The sequence below is a fragment of the Macaca thibetana genome, chromosome 5 (genome assembly GCF_024542745.1).
Source record: "Macaca thibetana thibetana isolate TM-01 chromosome 5, ASM2454274v1, whole genome shotgun sequence".
NCBI lineage: Eukaryota > Metazoa > Chordata > Mammalia > Primates > Cercopithecidae > Macaca > Macaca thibetana.
In genome coordinates, this window is record NC_065582.1 from 122414731 (window position 1) to 122434708 (window position 19978).

The following is a 19978-nucleotide window of genomic DNA, read 5'->3' on the forward strand; positions in this document are numbered from 1 at the left end:
GCACGGTGACTCACACTTGTAATCCCAGCACTTTGGGAGGCCGAGGTGGGAGGATCACCTGAGGTCAGGAGTTTGAGAACAGCCTGGCCAACATGGCAAAACCCCGTCTCTACGAAAAATACAAAAAAATGAGCAGGACATGGTGGCATGTGCCTGTAGTCCCAGCTACTTGGGAGGGTGAGACAAGAGAATTGCTTGAACCCGGGTGGCAGAGGTTGGCAGTGAGCCGAGATCATGCCACTGGACTGCAACCTGGGCAACAAAGCGGGACTCTGTCTCTATTTTAAAACCAAATGGATTAAAGAACTTTAATACAATTACCAATCCGCATTAATAGGTGCCTTGAATTCATGATGAAGTGTCGTTTTAGTTTTCTCTGCATATAGGAAGTAAGTAAATGAAGAATTAAATTTACTCTGGATAGATGTTTTGCCATGCAAGCACAATAAAGTAAAAACAAAATGAGGGAATTAATAGTATATGCAGGCGTGAGATTATAATGATTGTTCATGAGATATAAAACAAGTAAGGACTCAGAGGGTGTAAGGAAGAGTGAATAGTTAATAGAATTGATGGATTGTAGGTCCTTGTGAGTTAAAGAATTATTAAAATCAGGGTACCAGAGAAGGTTGGAAATTGAATTGTTTCTAATATGGATTATTAGTAGTGGCATTTTAAAATATGGGCATTAGAATGTGTGGTTACGAGAGTGGACAATCAGTGTACAGGAGAAAAGAAGGTCAAGGAACTGAGATGACAAAATAATGAATGAAACCGCCTTTCATGTGAACATTGAAATCACTATGAATTGAGAAAAGAATGATATAAAGGATAGTTACAGTGAGCCACAAAGTAAAATCTTTACAGGAAGAAAGAAAATGATTTGAGTATCACTAGATGACTAATTGGACATGTCATGGGAGGTATACAATGATACAAGAGTCCAAGCTGGTGGAAGTTTGGAGACAGACACAAAACAGTCCAAAGCATTAGTAAAGAACAAGGAAGATACCTAACTCACCTCCAGGCTTAAAGGTATAAAACCATCAAAAATAAAAGAGGCTAGACTTAAAATAGTTACAGGTAAATTCATGTCTTCAGGTTGTAAGAGCTAGGTTTTAGGCATTTTAAGTCTCTGAAGACAGAGGAAAGTCTTTAGAAGCTGGTGGAAGGTAAGAAATTAGTATAGAACAGGATTTGCAGAGCACTTTTGGAAATACATTATGAGAGATGCATAGTGACTGGGAGACTGCCTCTTCTTATGGTGACTGAGATAAGCAGAAATAAAGGGCATAATGAGATTAGTCTTGATGGTCTCAAAGCAGATAATGGTGCTGAATGTGGGGCTTGGAAGGAATGGAAGTCTTGAAGTCTTGAATTCACTCTTATATTGTGATTTTAAGGACAAGTAATTGTCAGTCTTACTCCAAGTGTATAAGAATCAATTTTGACCCCAGTGAGTACAGTGACATGGGAGAGGGAGAATTTACTTGAATCAGAATTCTCAGGGCTTCCTTTGGAGCCCTGTTTATCTTACTCTTGACACCAGGCAATTGATGTTAGCAAGAAGCATGGAATCAGATATTCCCCTTTCTTAACCCCAGTTAGCACTGAAGAGTTCTTGTCTCTGTGCTGTTGTTCTTGCCTTTTACTTACACATAAAAAGTCCTTTCTAACCCAACTCCAGATCTCAAAACTTACCCAAACTTCAACATTTCCAAAAAAATGGTGATTTCTACCTCTGTTGAAACCCCCAAATTAAAATGTTTTGATTATGTAACTCATTGGTCAGATTTTGCCTATCTTGCTCCCAAATACATCACTTGGGTTCTTGGAGCTGAACCTTAAATAGGCACTCAATTAATATTCAAATGAATAAATAAATGGCAATGAATATGGCTATCATATACAAACTTTTCCTCCTAGAATAGATTATAAATTCTTTGAGGATAACCATTATATCTTCTGCTTCTTTATTTCCACAAGTGCCTTTCACAAACACTGGATAGATAATTGTTGAATTGATAGGCATTCTTATTCATTAAACATGTGGTACTGGTGAACCTGGAAATTCAATAAAACAAAATAAGCATTCTGAAATCTATGCCTGGGAGCTTATAGGAATCACAGCTAGATGAGGACAACATCCTCTGTTCCCTAATCTGTAGCTCCTCCTCTATATTATTTTAATACATGAAAACGCACTGGTGTTAACCTACCTGAGCATTGCAAGGGACACTTTCCAAAAATAGTGACTCGATCATAAACTGGAAAGCATGTGGGAATATAAATGATCTATTCACCTCATTGAAGGTGTGAATAGGATTAGGACTTCTTGGACAATTAAAAAAAGAATTTCAATATGAAATGTGTTTTTTTAACATACAAAGCCTTGATTTTATTGTGCCAGATTCTATTTGAAAACCACAAGGTGGGAATTTTAGCTATCTTAGATCTTACAAGGATGAATTAGTGCCAGCAAGGTATTCTGCGTCTGAAGCTGGTGGCTTACTTGAAAAGACATGCAAATGTTATCTCTAATTGAATGAGCATTCCACGCTTAAGCATGTATGATTGCACTGGCTTTCCAACAATTACGTTATTTCTTTGAAGAGTAATATTTAATGTCATGGGAATGGTATTTCCAAGCTACTAAAGTGATAACATTATAATTGTTCAACTCATAACACATTGCCTTTGATCTGAAGGTGATTATTATATATATAGATGCTTTATAGGTGCCTGATTGAAAAAATCCAGTGACTGGCTTGCATATAATTTTGGAGATACAGTATTTGTTCCAATGTGTAATAAAAGAAGGTCAACTACAGAAAGGTATTAAGATGAGCCAGAAGATAGGGAAAGATAGGGAAAATTGAAGAAGCCTTAAAAAAAAAATGACAAAATGTTTGACCTCATTTGTTTTTCCAGCTGGTAAGATTCATATATCACAATCATTAATGAATTTTAGGGTTACATTATGTGGAAGAAGTATATGGGTTTTTAAAAAGTTGCATATACTATGAATTAAATTTTTGGTGTATTGAAATGGGAAGGGATAACAAGCCAGTTAGGTTCAGATTGAGTCTCTACATTGTCTGATAAAAGTACTGTTGCACCATGCCTCACATAGAAATAGCTGAAAATCACTAATACCTTAAACTCAGATTTTTATGGAAGTTTTAGAGTACATACCAATGGATCATCTCAGCGAGTGACTCAATAGGTGTGACATGTTTTTGTTTGTTTCATGTAAACAGACAATTCTCTTCAGAAACTGGAGATAAAAGTTTGTCAGTGTAAATTTACTGAGCAATCAGCGAGGTATCTCTATAAATCATACAGAAAAAAATACAATAAGCCATGTAATAGTCTATTAAATAGCCGTTAATTTTTTCTTCTCATATATTATAAATATATTTTTCAAACACTCAACCAAACGTAATTCTGTCCTTTAGAAAACCACAGCCTAGTAGAGTGAATTCTCATGTAAACTAATAAATGGCCATAGATGTAAAATGCTATTATAGTGAATCCAAATTTTGCAGTGGAAGCAGAGGAAGAAACAAATTTTAAAAAGTAAAATGACACTAGAGCTAGAGCATTAACATTTAGAAGGCTTCATAATATTGAAAATATGAGCCTTCCCCCTTTTAATTTGAAGATAAGCTAATAGGTTCACTCTGTACCTAAGAGCTGCATGCACAAAAGACAACAGACATTTCCTATCCTCTCTTTTGTTAGGGGATTAACTCAGAAGTAATCCCTTATATGTGAAGCCTTTTCTCTCCCCCACTGCAATAAAGGAGGAAGAAAGAGGAAGCTATGTTTCTTTCTGAGATTTAGGCTTTCTCAGCCTGGATTTCATCTTCATGCATTGCTGAACAAGGCTGATTTGGTGAAGAGTTAATGCTAGAAGGCAGCTGAAGGACAGACTCCTTTGCAAGGTAAATACTAGAATAAATCAGAATGTTTGGAGCCATTCTTTTTTCAAACACCTACCCTTTCTTAAAACACTTTTGTATAGGGATCTAATTGGGTAGACTTTGTTAACTTATATCAAAATGGTCTCCTAAAAATGCAACAGATGAGTAATAATTGTGAAGGTGAAAATAAGTATTCTTTTCCTCACTGAAGTGTCCTGTCAAAAATCTATTTCTTAGTTATATTGTTTACTTCTTGATACTCTATAAGCTATAGAAAACAGTCAAAATTCTTCCTACTCTTGCTGATGAGGTAAAATGAAATGGGTCTTAGCAAATTGAGTATTCTGCATACTATGATTTCTAACAATGCACTAGAAATACCTGGATATTGTCTTTATCTTATTAAGTTGATATTTTAGTTAATGTTAACAATAATGAAACATAATCCCAGAATATATAAGGAGCTTAAACAAATCTATGGGAAAAATATCTGATAATCTGAACAAAAAATAGACAAAAGATTTGAATAGACACTTCTCAAAAGACATACAATTGGCAAAAAGGCATATGAAAAGGTGCTCAACATCACTGATCATCAGAGAAATGCAAATCAAAACTACATAAAAATACAAATTATTTCTAGTACTTTTTAAATTGTCATTTATAATAACTCAGTGGATTAATCTAACAGAGAATAATCTTACACCTTACTTTCAGGGAATAAATCACAAGACAAGATGAAGATCGTAGTCCCAACTGTGACCATCTTAAATTTTGTGGTTTACTTCCCGGTAAGTTTCAGTATTTTGGATAATAGTAATTAGATGCAGGGAAGAAATTAATACTTAGATCATCAGCTTACATTTAATGCAAGAAAGAACATTTTGCTAAATAAAACATCTTTTTTTAGTATTCTATTTTGTATTCATACCCTTCTTTTAAAATTAATTATATACACAATGAAGTAAAGATAAGAGAAGTTATAATGTATGGTAGTATAGGATTTGAATGAGGCTTCTCTATGCGTTTTATATTATAAGAGATTCCTTACTAAAAGTTTGCCATGGAACATCTGAATTTATACTCACAGAAGGTACTCAATCCTAACATACATATCAGCTGTTGCTTTTTACATTGATATTGTGTATTTCTAACTTAATTAGTTTAACACTCAATGGATAGGGAAGAAAGCAGAGGCTTTCACAATGTTGCTTTATTTGATCAATTTAATGCTGTATATTCATTTCAGACTTTTAGTAAAATATCTGCTGGGGGAACCTCCCAAAAGTGTTGTACCTCTTCCTCTTTAGTTTAATGGGAGTCAGGAAATACACAGTCAGACAAATCAAGATTTGTCTGCCAATCTGTCTTTGTCCTCATCAGACAACTATCCAGCAAGTTCAGTCTCATCCATCCTAAAAACAAACAAACAAAAAATCTGCACCTACAAAAGATTCAGACAGCTACTCAGCATCTACTCTACTCAGCATCTACTGATGGAGTAAGAAGGCTCTCTAGATTCCTTTCAGAGAGAAACCACTCAGACACCCTTCAAGTCGACTTATATAACTTTCTTCCATTTGGAGATGATACACTAAGTAACTCTATAGTTAACCAGATTTCAACTAGTTTTGCTCATGTCAAGGGTACAGTAGGCAACTCAACTCAGGCGGAGGTTTCAAAGAGCAAAGCTTCATCTTCCTCTGATGCTATGCAAGAGAATTCTGCTGCCAGTACCACAATTTCCAACTTGGCACCCAACTCCCATATAACACAGAACAGGATGACTTTTTCTGGGGGAAAGAGCATTGCAAAACCTGTATCCATGACCACCTACCAGTACAAGTCTGATTCCACTGCTATTTCTCACTTTCAGGCAGACTCCAAAGCAACTCAGAGTCTTGAACCCTTCTTCCCATCCACTGGCAGATCTAAACCATTCTTTGCCCCTTATCCTGCTGCATACACCCAAAATGCTAAAAATGAGTTCACTCCCTCAGTAGATGAGAATACCATTGCCATATCAAATACAAACAACCTCCTTGGAACTGGTACCACTACTCATAAAGAAGAGGTAGGACCAGACGATATGTTCTGTTTTTATACCACAGCCCTTATGGCAGGAGGCAATACTGCAAAAATTGATGCCACAGACATTCTACAAGAAGATTATACAGCTCTGCTTGATGTGCCTGATCTGGAGGACAACAACATAATTATCACTGATACTACTTACATGGAAATATATAGCAGAACTGCAAACAATGAGCCTGACCTTCCAAAGAAAGACAATTCTATTGTAATTGAGGCCACAAATATAAAGAATGATGGTAGAACTACAGTTACTGCTCAAGTATCTAGCATTTCCTTTGCAAAAAATAGCAATGACTTTGAACCTATTCCTATTCTGAATAATTATGACAAGTCTGATACCAAATCTGTCATGATTGCCACTGATATTGATAAAGCTATTTCCAATATCAATCCCACTGATACTACAAATTATCCTCTTAATGTATAAGAAAAGCAATAATGTTGTCAGTAATTTCACTGATATTAAAACAATGACAGATGTAGCTAAATATACAATGATGTGCGGTACTTAATGATTTCTAAAACAAACAGCACCACCTCTACAAAGCATTACAGTAACCCTAACCCTGTAGAGTCAATTACTAACACTGACAGTAACTTTAAAATAATTTGGCCTTTAAAGGAAAGTACAATAATAGAAGACAGACACACTGTTCAGATGGAAAACATCACGATACCTAACAATATCAGTATTGCTGAAGCAATTGAATCTAAAGCAAATGACTCAATAAGTATCATTCTAATATACCTGCCAATATATATCTCGAAACTGATAGGGACAATTTTAAGTCTGTGAGCACTTATGGAATTGAGAATGTTATTTCCATGGTCAAAGAATTTGCAAATAAGAACCAAGATGATACAGTTATAGAAGTCATCTTTATTCATCCAAACACTTCACCAGCAGAAATTAGAAGAAAAGTTTACTCTCTTAATCCTGATGGAGATTATGCCAAAACAGCAGGAAACAAAATTACTTTCCTTCCTGACAACTTTGATGTGTTCGATCTCCTATTCAAATATAAAATAATGCTCTTTACAATGGACAGCAAAAAGTTCATTAACGTTAAAGAGGTGATGATAGAATCTCCTCCACAATAACTGCAAATGACACCCAAACCAAAATGGACTCTGAAAGAACTACTGTACCTAAAACATACAGTTTCCAGAACAGTATCATCCTATGATTTCTGTCACTCACCCTGTAATTGTTGAGTCTGTTCATTTTAGTAAAGACAGTGAAGCTGGCATGACATCAGCCTCAAAGGTCAGTATTATCTCTTCAGATAAATCTACTAACTCTGTGAAGAAAAGAATTAGAGTTTCTACTAATGAAAACAACGCTGGTGGTGTTGCAGGTCCTAATCCTGAAATAGACATTTTTATGAACAAAGGACACACTCTTCCATCAGTAGCTGAATCATTTAAACTAATGCTTAATGCCCCAGATATTGAAGCTCAACCTTCTCTGCTAATTAAAGATGACTCTTTGACTGGTGCCTGGATGAAAATGTTAGATTCTGTAGCTGAAAATTCTTATCTCACTCATGATGCCATTATATACAATAAGGTATCAGTAGATCCTCTGAACATTCCATTTCAGTCTAATTACAGCTGGTTTCGCCTCTCCCAATGATGAACACAGTGCCACTGCCAGTGCAAGTAAGAGGACCATACATATGACTGGCAGCTCTGAACTAATAATTAATAAAGCCATCATGGCAGAAGGAAGATCCACTGTACCTATTGCCTCCCTACCTGCAAAGATGTCTGGTATTCTTACTCCAAGAAACCCATTTATAGGTTTGATAGACAAAGAAATGGTTAATGAAGATGAATCACTCCCTATACAAAAGTAGAATCTGTAATGGAAGAAGATGCTGTTTTTCAAATAAAAAAACACCTTCCACCTGCACATAATTGCAAGTACCTCAAATCAGAAGACAGTGGCTTTGAAACGAGTGGATTTGCGGCTGCTGATATCACAAAGTCTCTATTGCAATTTAGTATTGTACCTACTGCTGAAATAACAATAAGTGACAGAGACCTTACTACTCCTGGGGAAGCAAATGATGTTGTATATGATGTCACTAATCCTACAGGTGACAAAATACACTTTAAGCCAATCACTCCCGAAACAATGGTTAATGGTTTAGGTGAAAGTGCAGCAGTGAAACAGAATGTTAAAGCAGTAGATGGCACTGTGTTCCTTCCACCTAGTGATTCTATCCCCCAAACTTAAAGAATGTATTACCCTAGACTTCCTAGCTTATGCTATAATGTAATCACTGATAATTCACTTACTGTCACCAGAAAGAACCCAAATGTTTCCTGGAACACTATCAAACACAAACCATTACTTTTCACAATGGACAAGTCAGAGCCTACTGATTTCTGAGATGCCTATCAATCTCCTATTGCCATCACTTCAAGCAATGTTAAGAGACGAGCCAATAAAGGCAAAATGGTTGAGACCAAAATAAATATCCCTCTTGCTATCCCTATTGGAGCAGACGACATTTCTCATGTGGATAAAAACACTAAAGTTGCAACAAACTTGGCTTCAATAGCTGCCACCTCACCAATAAAGAAAGATATTCTGACCTTGAATGAAGTTAATACTCATAATAATAAACCCAATAAACTAGGACATGGCCTTAACAGTTCCAGAGAAAATCCTATTGTATCTAGAGATGATGGTACCTTATTAATTGCTAATTCCTCTACCATTATGAAGTCTGTTGCCCCTTCCATTCATTCTCAAGCAATAAACCTTGTGAAAAAAGACCCTTTGGCAGATATTATAGTACCCAAAACTTATTATAAAATAACTTATTATAAAATAAAACTTATCATAAAATAAAACTTATTATAAAATAAAAACTTATTATAAAATAAAACTTATTATAAAACTTATTATAAAATAAGCCTACCCCAGTAGCTTTGACAGTAGCCATCATCACTGCCTCTCAACGAAATGACACTGTATTTCATATCCCAAGAAATGAATTGGAAAATTTTTTCAAAGAAGATATAATATTGAACTATGAAGCAGGTTCCCAAAATGAGGTAAGCATTATGGTAGAAGAAGAAGACACACTTGAAGAAGGAAATGTCAGGGATTATATTTATGCTATACCTATTGCAGGTGACAATGTTCCTAAAGGTAACAACTTGTCAGTTGAACAGTATTCTGTCAACTCTAATACATATGACTCCACTGCATTCAGAGGAACAACCAAAGGCAGAGCTGACCAACCTGAAATTGAGAATTCTTCATCATCTTATAAAGCTGAAATCTCAAAACCTCTACTTGGAAAATTTACTCCCAAGGGTCAAAGAAAAGTGATTGTAAGAAATAGTAACAGTGGTTCTGATCATGATACATTCTTTGGTGGTGATAGACTTCATTCAATAATGAAAGAAAATGTCCCAGAAGGATATACGTATCCTCTTGAAAGAGACTCTACCATTACACCACCAGATTTTAGTATTCCAGTGAAAAATAATGTAAATCCTGCTCTGGAAGGTACTGCGTTACTCAGTAAAGGAACTTTCAGCAATCATTATTCATCCTATACTGATGAGCAAAGTGATCCAGCAACAGAAAAAGACAAAATTGCTACAGGCAGCATAACAAACTCTCATATAGGCATCATACCGTGACTTCCTTCACTGTTGTTCCTTCTAAAGACATAAATAAGGAAAATTATTACCATGTATCAGAAATAGGCACTCCTCTTTCACTGGGATATGAGAACAAAATAAGAGATGATTCCCTTATTTTTCAGCTTGGGACTACTCTGGCAAAGAAAAATAATGTGGATAATATGGATTTGGTAACCATGGAAACTGATGAAAGTGGCTCTGAATGTAATTCAAATAAGTATGTCTTTGAAATAGAAAATGAAGAAAATAGCCCTATTGTAAACGCTGTTTCATTTACACATAGGCCCAATAGATTTATATCGCACATACCCTTCTCTAATGATGAGGCCTCAAAGAGTCTTCTGTATCAAATAACTCACCCTGAATTTGAAACGAGGGAAAAATACCAAATCATTATTATCAAAGAAGAAAACTCTGACTCTAATATTGTTGCCTCTTCTTTCAGAGATTATACCAAAAACTTCAACACTCAGCATCCAAAAACCATGGCTCCTTCCCTAATTGATGCAGGTGAGACTTCTTTTCCTGAGTTTCTAGAAAGAACATCTGCAGGAAAGGACACTCTAAGTGCAGATGATGCCATCATCATTCCCCCTGAAGTTTCTGGTTTAGAGAATGAAAAAATCAAGTATTTATTTGTACCTCACATGGAGACAATTGTTACCATGGGAGGGGGCAGGACATTGGGTGCTGTCCCTACTGATCATATTGTGGTAATTACCCCCATAAAAACTCAAGGTCATTTCTACAGGAAAGGCATTTCATCCAATATTCCTAACACAGCTACCCTGGAGTTGGCAGACATCATCACATTGGAGAAAACCAAAGTCAACGAATATGAAATGGATTTAGCTGAAGTGACTCCTTCAGAGGATCATAATAATCCATTGGCTCAGGATGTTGCCTACCAAGTGGAGACTATCTCTGATGTCAGTAAAATTACCAACAGTATAATCAAAGCAAATTCAATTACTTCTCTTAATCCGGTCAATGTCACCAAAATGCCACCAAAGGCCAGCATTGTTTCACTTAATGTCCCTTCCTTTGAGTCTGACAGCAATGACAATAATGTCACTACCATGCCTAAGGTAAATGGTGTCAGCTCCATACAATTAAGATTTCTATTAATTCTCTATCAAAACGTAACTAGAATGACATTTCCTCTTGGTGAAAATGGTGAATCTTTATCTGACACATTGGTGACATTAGAGGTATCAGAGCCACTGGGAGAACACTCTACCGTCACCAATCAAAACTGGGAAATCACCAAAGCACAAAGTGCCTTTCAGCCTTTTCCTATGGTCTTTCCTTTTCCTCTGGTAGATCCTGCTACTTTTTCAGAGAAACCCAAAAATGTAACCACTGACATACCTCCCGCTGAAAATGAGGTCATTAATGATAAAACTAACACCAGGGTCTTTTCACCTAATATGGTCCTTCAACCTGTAATCCACAAAAATGAAGGAATAAATAAAACTTCTAACTGTGATGTAGATCAAGCAGTTATTAAATTTTCTGCAAAAGAAATTGCTACTGCAGGAACTAAGGCTAATGCATTCCTCAGTAGCAATAAGGCTGTTGCAGAAGATGAATCCTATACTTCTGAAGCCAATATTCCAGTGAACTTAAGAGATGTAAATGCAGTGGGAATTGATCCTTTCATCCTTAAGCCTGATGCTGCTTCTGCTGAATGGAAAGCACCTGAAAATTCCAAAGAAACATTTTACCTTGCTTCCACAATGAGCACAACAAATCAAAGATTGGGGTTAGGGGCTCATTTTCTCCTGATAATGATTACTTAGAAAGGTCCATCACAAACTCTTATGATAAAGTGTATCAACTACCTCTGAAATCAACTCCTGCCCACCAATTTTATTGGAATCTGTAATTCTGAACTTGCTCCAACACTCATTATAGGAGAGAGCAACATAAAAATGACTTGATGACTTTATCATATCTAATGATATAATTGGTCTGTCTGACAAAGAAACCATTTCACCTGACAATATCATCTTTATTGAAGACATGAACAACATTATAAATGTAAAGAGATATGTAGCTTCTGTAGAAAAAGATAATGTAATCCATATAAAGTAATTTCTTTCACAAATGACTTTTCAACAGAGCCAGATGTGTTTTTTCCGACAGGCGAAAACAATAGAAATAATATGGATCTAATTACCACTGGACTTGATGATGGTTCTCTGGACTATGTGTCAGAGAGAAATACATTTTATATTGGGGGAGAAGGAAAGACTCCCAAATCAAAAATACCTACCTTTGCTCAAGAAAAAATCTATGGAGAATTTGGATCTCATACTCCCTTATCTACTGCATATGTCACTGAGAATCCATTGAAAGGAAATCCTGCAGAACTCAAAACTAAACAAAAATACCAAATGTTGAGCTCCAGAGAAGTAAACCCTGATTCTGACAAAGGTTATTTATTTCTCAAAGATTATATTGCCAAGCCCTATAGAAAGTCACCCAGAACGATGATTCACCCACTAGTAGATGAAAATAGAAATTTTTCTCCAAAGTTTTCAGATGATAAAACTCTGGAAGGCAGCTGCCCAAATGGAAGTGGCATCATCATTATTCTTTGTGAAGGTAAACAGATTGAACGTATCGCATTCCAGATCCAGGAGTAATGGTAACCAAAGGAGAAAGCAAGACATTGCCAAATGAAATCACTGATCTCACCATGAGCTCAACTCCAGTTGAGAACAGAGAACACTCCTACAGGAGAAACACCTCATCCACTGCTTTTAACATCCTGAAGAGAGCCAAACCCACCATGTCGCCCAACTCTGAGTATAATAAGAATAAAACTTTCAAGGCAGAGAGTTACCATTCACAGGATGTCACTATTCCTTCAGTTGCAATGTCAACCTTGCATTCAGTTAACGTCAACCTTGATAATGAACTTCCCTTTGTTGATGAAGATTCTGAGGCTAAAAAACACAAGGACTCAACGTCTTCTTCACTGATGGAAACAACTTACATTATGGCTGATACTACTCCTTTTTTCCATGAGAACAGTTATGAAGGGAGTGATTATATGCAATCTGATGAATATAATGTATTGTCTACAGAATTCCCATTTCTACAAACAACTGAAAGTACAATCCTCAGCCCTAACGCCTTTACTGACATTTCTGTCCTAATGAGGGGTAACTCCTTGGCTGACTCTTCAATGTCAATATCAGTAGTATCAGAGGCAGTGACAACATACCTTGATCTCATTAATGGAACTGGTATTTCAGAAAATCAGGTCCTTAAAATTCAAACAGACCTTCAGCCCCACTCCTCGGACCCAATTATTCCTTCTACATGTTCAACAACTATTACCACGAATTCAACAAATGATGATGCTGATTCATTATCCACTGTGAAGAGAGAAACTGTTGGGATTCTAAATTTAAGACAGATCCTCATCCTTTGGGTATAATCATGAGAATACTTTCACCCAAACAAATGCACCCTTTCCCTTCCAAAATAAAAAAAAAAAAATGGGTAAGCACTCTGTTGAGGAAGACACAGCTTCTAAATTCAACCTAAATCATGTTACAAATCATTCCAACTTTGGAAAAAGCACCTCCTTTAACCTTTGAGCCCAGCACGCTTTGGAAGAGCAATAACAGTGAGGAGGAGGAAGTCAATATTTCTGAAGCACACAAATTTTTTTAGGAAATTCAAGTACTTTGAAAGATAATTTTTTCACTGGCAAATTTAATATTTCTGCTGGACCCAAACTTCTTCTCAACTTAAAAAGAATCTTTTCTGCTGATCCCACCATGTCTGTGTAGAAAACTTGAAAGCTTAAATCTAACAACTTTGCTCCTCCAGATAAAGACACAGGCTCAGAAGTTTTGTTCCATAATTCTTCCACTACATCACATGGCGGAGCATGGAAATCAACCCTTTCTCCTTCTGGTTTCACATCAACAGTGAGGTCATCTAAATATTTGGAACTTGATCCATTTGTCAAAATGAAAAATGATGCTACAACAAAGAATAATAATTTTCCATTTAAGGAAAGAAATACTTCAACTCATAAAATCATCCTTTCACCTGGTACCAATACTCTAACGACAGGAACATTGAATACTATTTTTAGTAAAAGATTTCCACACAGAATCTTTGTAGAGAAAGAGATAATCACTGAATATGAAGTAGTTCCTATTACAGAAAACATTTCAGATATTACTTTAGGTGAAAATATTCCAAATAATAACCATGTAATAAGCACTGTGCTTGATGACAGAGCTTTTGAGTATGTCACAAATATGTCCTGGAACCACAGGAGAGAAATTACAACCCTATTATTAAAAAAAACTGCTCTCACTTACAACCCCAAACTATTTGGATCTCATACATTCTACTCTAGTGCTGATGCCTCTGGACATCTATCTCAAGGAGCCCTAACTGTGACCAAAACTAAAGAAATACTGCAAGATTTAGTGTCTAGAGAAGAGTACAACAGTTCTGACCTTGATGATATTGTTCTCAAAATTTCCACCAGCAATTTGAGTTCTGAGGCTCCCAGCTCTATGACTCACCCCCTAACTCACACAAGTGAGAATTCTTACAAATTTCTAGATAAAACAATTCTGGGCAGGGACACCCTAAGAGAAGCTGGTATCATCACCATTGTCCCTGAAGACAAAAAGATGGAGTACACCTTTGTTCCAGACCCAGGAATAACAGTAACCATGAAAGAGGGAAGGATGTTCCCAGATGAAACCATGGATCCCATTGTGTTAAACTCTCCATCAAAAAATAAAAACCTGTTCTACAGGAAAGCCATTTCATCTACTATTTATAAAACTGATATTCAACATAAAGCAGAAAATATCTTACCATTCAGAGTAAACAATGTTGAAGGGAAAACTAATGTGACAGACATGACACACTCACAGGACACCAATTTTTCTCTGGCTGAGTTAATTGTCACCCCTGATAGTGAACTTCCCTTCATTGATGAAGATACTGAAGTTTTAAATAGCAGAGCTTCAATCTCTTTCTCACATATGAATGCAATCCTTACTGTGGATGATACTATTCCTCTCTTCACTGAGGGTGGTTATGAAAAAGGTAATTCTAGCCCACCTGGAGAACACAATGTTAGGTCCACAGGGTTCCTAGCTCTACGAATCCCTGAAAAAGTCATACTAATTCCTAAAGCATCAACAGAAAACCTTGAAATATCTGGCCCAGTAACAGTAACAAATAACCCCTTGATTAATTCTTCAGTGGCATGGTCAGACATGCTTGAGACAATGAATGAATATGCTAATTTTATTAAAGGTAGTGATATTTTCATTATGAACCAAATGGACTTCAAGCCTCACTCCTTGGCCTCAACTAAATTTCCAACTGCAGACAATTCTACAAACAATGAATTTTTTTCACTATCTTCTGTAAACAGAGAAACTACCGACATTCCTAAAACTGAAACAGATCAAACAGATTCTGAACTTCAGAGAATAATAAAAGCCTTTTCTCCTTCAAGAATCTCTCAGCACAGGATCTATGAAGAAAGGAAAATAACCAGTCCCTCTGATCAAGACAATCCAGCTGCTAAATTTGATAAAATTCACATTACAAATACAACAGATCTCCACCTAGCTATGGAGAAACCCCTTCCTTCAGTTACTGAGCATAATATCCTCTCCACAAGTGACAACAATGTGGAAAAGAAAGTTCATATTTCTGAAGCAGGTAATTTTCTTCCAAAAGATGCAAGTACATTGAAAGATAATTCTTTCCCTGTTAAATTTGATGTTACTTTTGCCAAATCTCAGATACATCCCAATTTAAAAGGCATCTCTTCAGTTGATTCCAAGTTAACTTTTCCAGAAGTATCTAGGTCTAATGATCAAAGCTCTTCTCCTGAAGTCACTACTAAAGAAGGGACCATTATACACACTCTCACTGGAACTTATGGACTACCATGGGAATCAACTCTTCTTCCTTCTAATTTCATAACATTCATGAGTTCCTCTAAGAACTCTGAATTTAATCCAGTTGTCAAAATGAAAAAAGACACCACAACAACTAATAACAATATTATACCTGGAGAAAGGAGTTCTTCATCTGACAAATTCAAACTTTCAGCTACTACCATTATTTCAACAAAAAGTATGAAAAATATTGTTTATAATAGTAGATAAGGAGACAAGACATTTATAGAGAAAGATACATCAATTGAAGTAGTTCCTTTTATAGAAAACAAGGGGCAGATGACACCCCTTTGACAGATGGCAATATTCCAAATAATGAGAATATGATAACTATTATACCTGTCAACAGTGCCCTTGAATATGATGCAGATAACTATGTCTTTGTGCCAGTGGAGAAAAGAAGTGGTCGCCTTATAGAAGAGACCATAGTCACTAATAACTCCAATGCACTTGAGTCACATGAATTCTATGCCGGTGCTGCAGTCTCTAAACATTTTTCTCAGGGAACTCCAATTGATATCAGTACCAGAAAAAAAACAGGGTATCTTCATCTTCAAAGCGGAAAATCCTAACAATGATACTACTGTTCTCAAAGGTTCTACTGCCAGTTTTAACACTAAGACTCCAACATTCATGATTTATTCTCTAACTGATCCAAGTTGGAATTTTTTGCCTGAATTTCTAGATGAAATAAATCTGAAAAAATGGTCCTCTAATTGGAGACAACACCATCATCATTCTCCCTAAAAGCAAAAAAATGAAGCACCCTCTTGTTTTAGACCCAGAACTAATGTCAGCAATGGGAGAGAGCAAGATGTTCACAGCTGATTCCACTGATCCTCTCATGATCACCATTCCTACAGAATACAAGGACCTGTTCAACAGGGAAGGTGTTTCATCTGCTTTTTATAACAATGTTGCCACAAATGCAGCAAAGGCCACCACATCGGCCAGATTTGATCCCAATAAACTTAAAACAAATTTGACAGATGTACTCCATTCACAGAGCAGCATTATTCCTTTGATTGAGTTCAATGTCATTCCCAATGACGACCTGTCCTTCACCAGTAAAGATACGAAAGAGTCAAATGACAGGTCTTCATTTTTTTTTACATCTGTGAATGAGCCAAACAGCACTGTTGTGAATTCCACTGTTCCTTCCACTGAAGGCAGTTATGTGAGTGGTGATTTGATGCTACCTAGAGAAGATAATGTTAAGTCTAGAGGATTCCAATCTCTGTTGAGAACCAACATGCTCCTTCCTAATTCCTTAACTGAAAATCCAGAAACCCCTGGTCTAATGAGAGATAACTCTTTTTCTGAATCCTCAGTAACTAGGTTAGAAGAGTTAGAAAGAGCAATTGAATACACTGGTGCCATTAATGGAGGCAATGTCCCAAAGAAGCAAGTTATAATAACCGAAACCACCATTCATTCCTATCCCTTGACTTGACAAGTTTCTCCAATTGAATCCACATTTTCAAATAATCCCACAGATAGTGAAATTAACTTTTCTTTCTCTGTGAATGGAAATACTCCTGGAAATTATGAAACTGAGACTGACGAAATATATTCCAAATCTCAAAGAGCAATAGAAAAAGCCTTTTCCCAGATAAAACAGTCTCAAAATAGTGTCTACAAGATAAGAAAAATAGCCAATCTTTCTGATCAAGAAGATCCAGCTGCTATGTTTAAATTAAGTCACTTTACAAATACAACAGTTCTCATTCCAGCTATACGGAAAATTCCTCCTTCAGCAACTGAGCTCAATCTTCTCTCCAATAGTGACAATTATGTTGATGAAGAATTCCATATGTCTGAAGCAGGAAACTCGTTTTCAGAAAATACCAGTACACTAAAAGATGATTCTTTCACTGTGGAATTTGATGATACTTCTTTCAAATCTCAAGCACCTCCCAATTTAAAAGGAATCTTTTCAGTTTATTCCACATTAACTCTTTCAGAAGCAACTAGACCTAATGATCAAAGTTCTCCCTTTCGTAATAGAGTCTCTCACATAGGCAGGTCCAGCACAAACACTCCAAGATCACATGGCCTACAGTGGAGATCAACTCTTCCTTCTGATTTCACAACATCCATGGGTACTCCCAAATATTCTGAACTCACTCCTGTTACCATGATGGGAAAAGATATCACAAAGAAGATTAATTATAGCTTTCTACCTCAGGAAACAATTATTCCATCTGACCAAGTTATCGTTTTGCCTATTACCATTACCTCTGAAAATTCCATAGCAAGCACTTTTAAAGAGAATATATTTAAAGCACAAAGATTTTATAGACAGTGAGCAAGTTGCTGAGTATGAAAAAAAAATTATTTTATAAAAGACGTTTCAGAAAAGATGGATGATATTTCTTCTGAAGGCAAAATCACTTGAGCATATGCAGATAATATAATTACTGTGTCTGATGACAGTGGTTCTGAATATGTTTCGGATAACTCTGTCTTGGAATTAGAGGATAAAGCAAATAATTCCTTTATAAAAATGAGTACACTCAGATATGCCCCTAAGACACATAGGCCTCAAGCACTATATACAAGAGTGGCTGCTTCAGATAGTCTCTCTAAAGCAATATCATCAGAGTTCGAAGCTAAAGAAAATTACCAAGATATAATTCCTAAACAGAAAAACAAGAACTTTGACATCGAGGCCATTCTTTTCAAAGATCCCTATGCCAATGTCAAAACCAAAGCTCATAGACCCACAACTCACTTCCTAATCAATGCAAGTGAAAAGCCTTCTAGATTTTATGACAAAACATCTGTGAAAAAAGGCACCATAAATGGTGATGATGACATCATAATTCCCTCCAAAAGCTCTGACTTTGGAAATAAAATAATTGAGTGTTCCATTTTTTCATACATAAAACCGGTAGTTGACAATAGAAAATTCACAACTGATACTACTAATCATGCTATCAAAAGTAGTTATAACTGGTTCAGGAAAAACACTTCACTTGCCATTTGTAAGACATTTACACCCAGCAGGGCAGACACTATCACATCTAGTATATCTGATTTTACTGAAGATGAAACAAGTATAGCTGTGGCATCTGATTGAATGTTTACGGGTTTTCCTTTAGCTTAGCTTTCTAGTGATGACATTTCCAATATGGATGAAAACCCAGCTCTTACTTTTTCTCCTTTGAGAAAGACATCTTCCATTAAACCAAATGTTCCTACTATCTCCACTGAGGACAGAAATAACATGACCTTTCAGGCCTTCCATCAGAGAGTGTCATGTCTCTAAAACCTACGTCTGCTAGAGTACCTGAAACTCTCATCTTAGCTGCTAATTCTCATACTAAAGACACTGCAGCTCCCAGACTTGCAAAAAGTGAAAATTTACATCATCATCCAACAATGTTAATTTCAACAGCATCAGAGCCTACGCCAACAGATTTCGCTTACTTTAAGGAGGTATTATCTCAGGAAGGCAAAATATTAAAAGTCAAATTGTCCTGAATGCTCTTCCGTTGGTCTGTATTGTTCTCCAAGCTGATTCCACTGACTCTTCAGACAATATTGAAGATGTCAAACCTAAGACATCTGCTACTCTTACTACCAGGTACAAAATTTTTGATATTGATGCCTCTGCCATTCGAAATACAAAACCTAAGAAAACAAGCACCAAGTTTTCTACTTTTATTCCTAATGAATATGATGGTCCGAATTCCTATTACATAAGAGAAATAACTAAAGCTTCTACAGAGAAAAACACAGCTAGTGAATTTTAAGTGAATCACCTTATAGATATAAATATAATAATAGGAAATGATCTAGTTATCCAGGTGGAAACAAACTCTATACAAAATGCTGACCAAAACTCTTATAAATGAATCTCATTGCTGGTGACAAATCAGTCAATAAGGATTATGACAGTATCCCTGTAGCAGCTTATTCAAGCTTTCCCATACCCACAGATTCCCTTCCAACTAGATCTGTTTCTCACAAAACCAACTTCATGGCCAGGGACTCAAATTTGCTAACACAAGTTATTGCCATTATTTCTACTGATGAAACATCTTCATTTTACACAGAGATCATTTGCTTGGTAGAAGGAAATCCTCAGTTGGAATTTAATATAGCCAATATCAGAGAAGCAAATACTGAATTTCAGCCTTCAGAAAGCACTAATGTTACTCATGAATCCATTGTTGATATAGAAAAAGTGTTACCTAGATTTTTAAAAAATTCTATTCTTCCACAAGCTAACAAGGAAATTGAAGAAAACCTTTAATTAGGGATGATATTTCTCAGTTACAGGTAAAAACAATTACTCCAAAGGGTATCCCTGAGGAT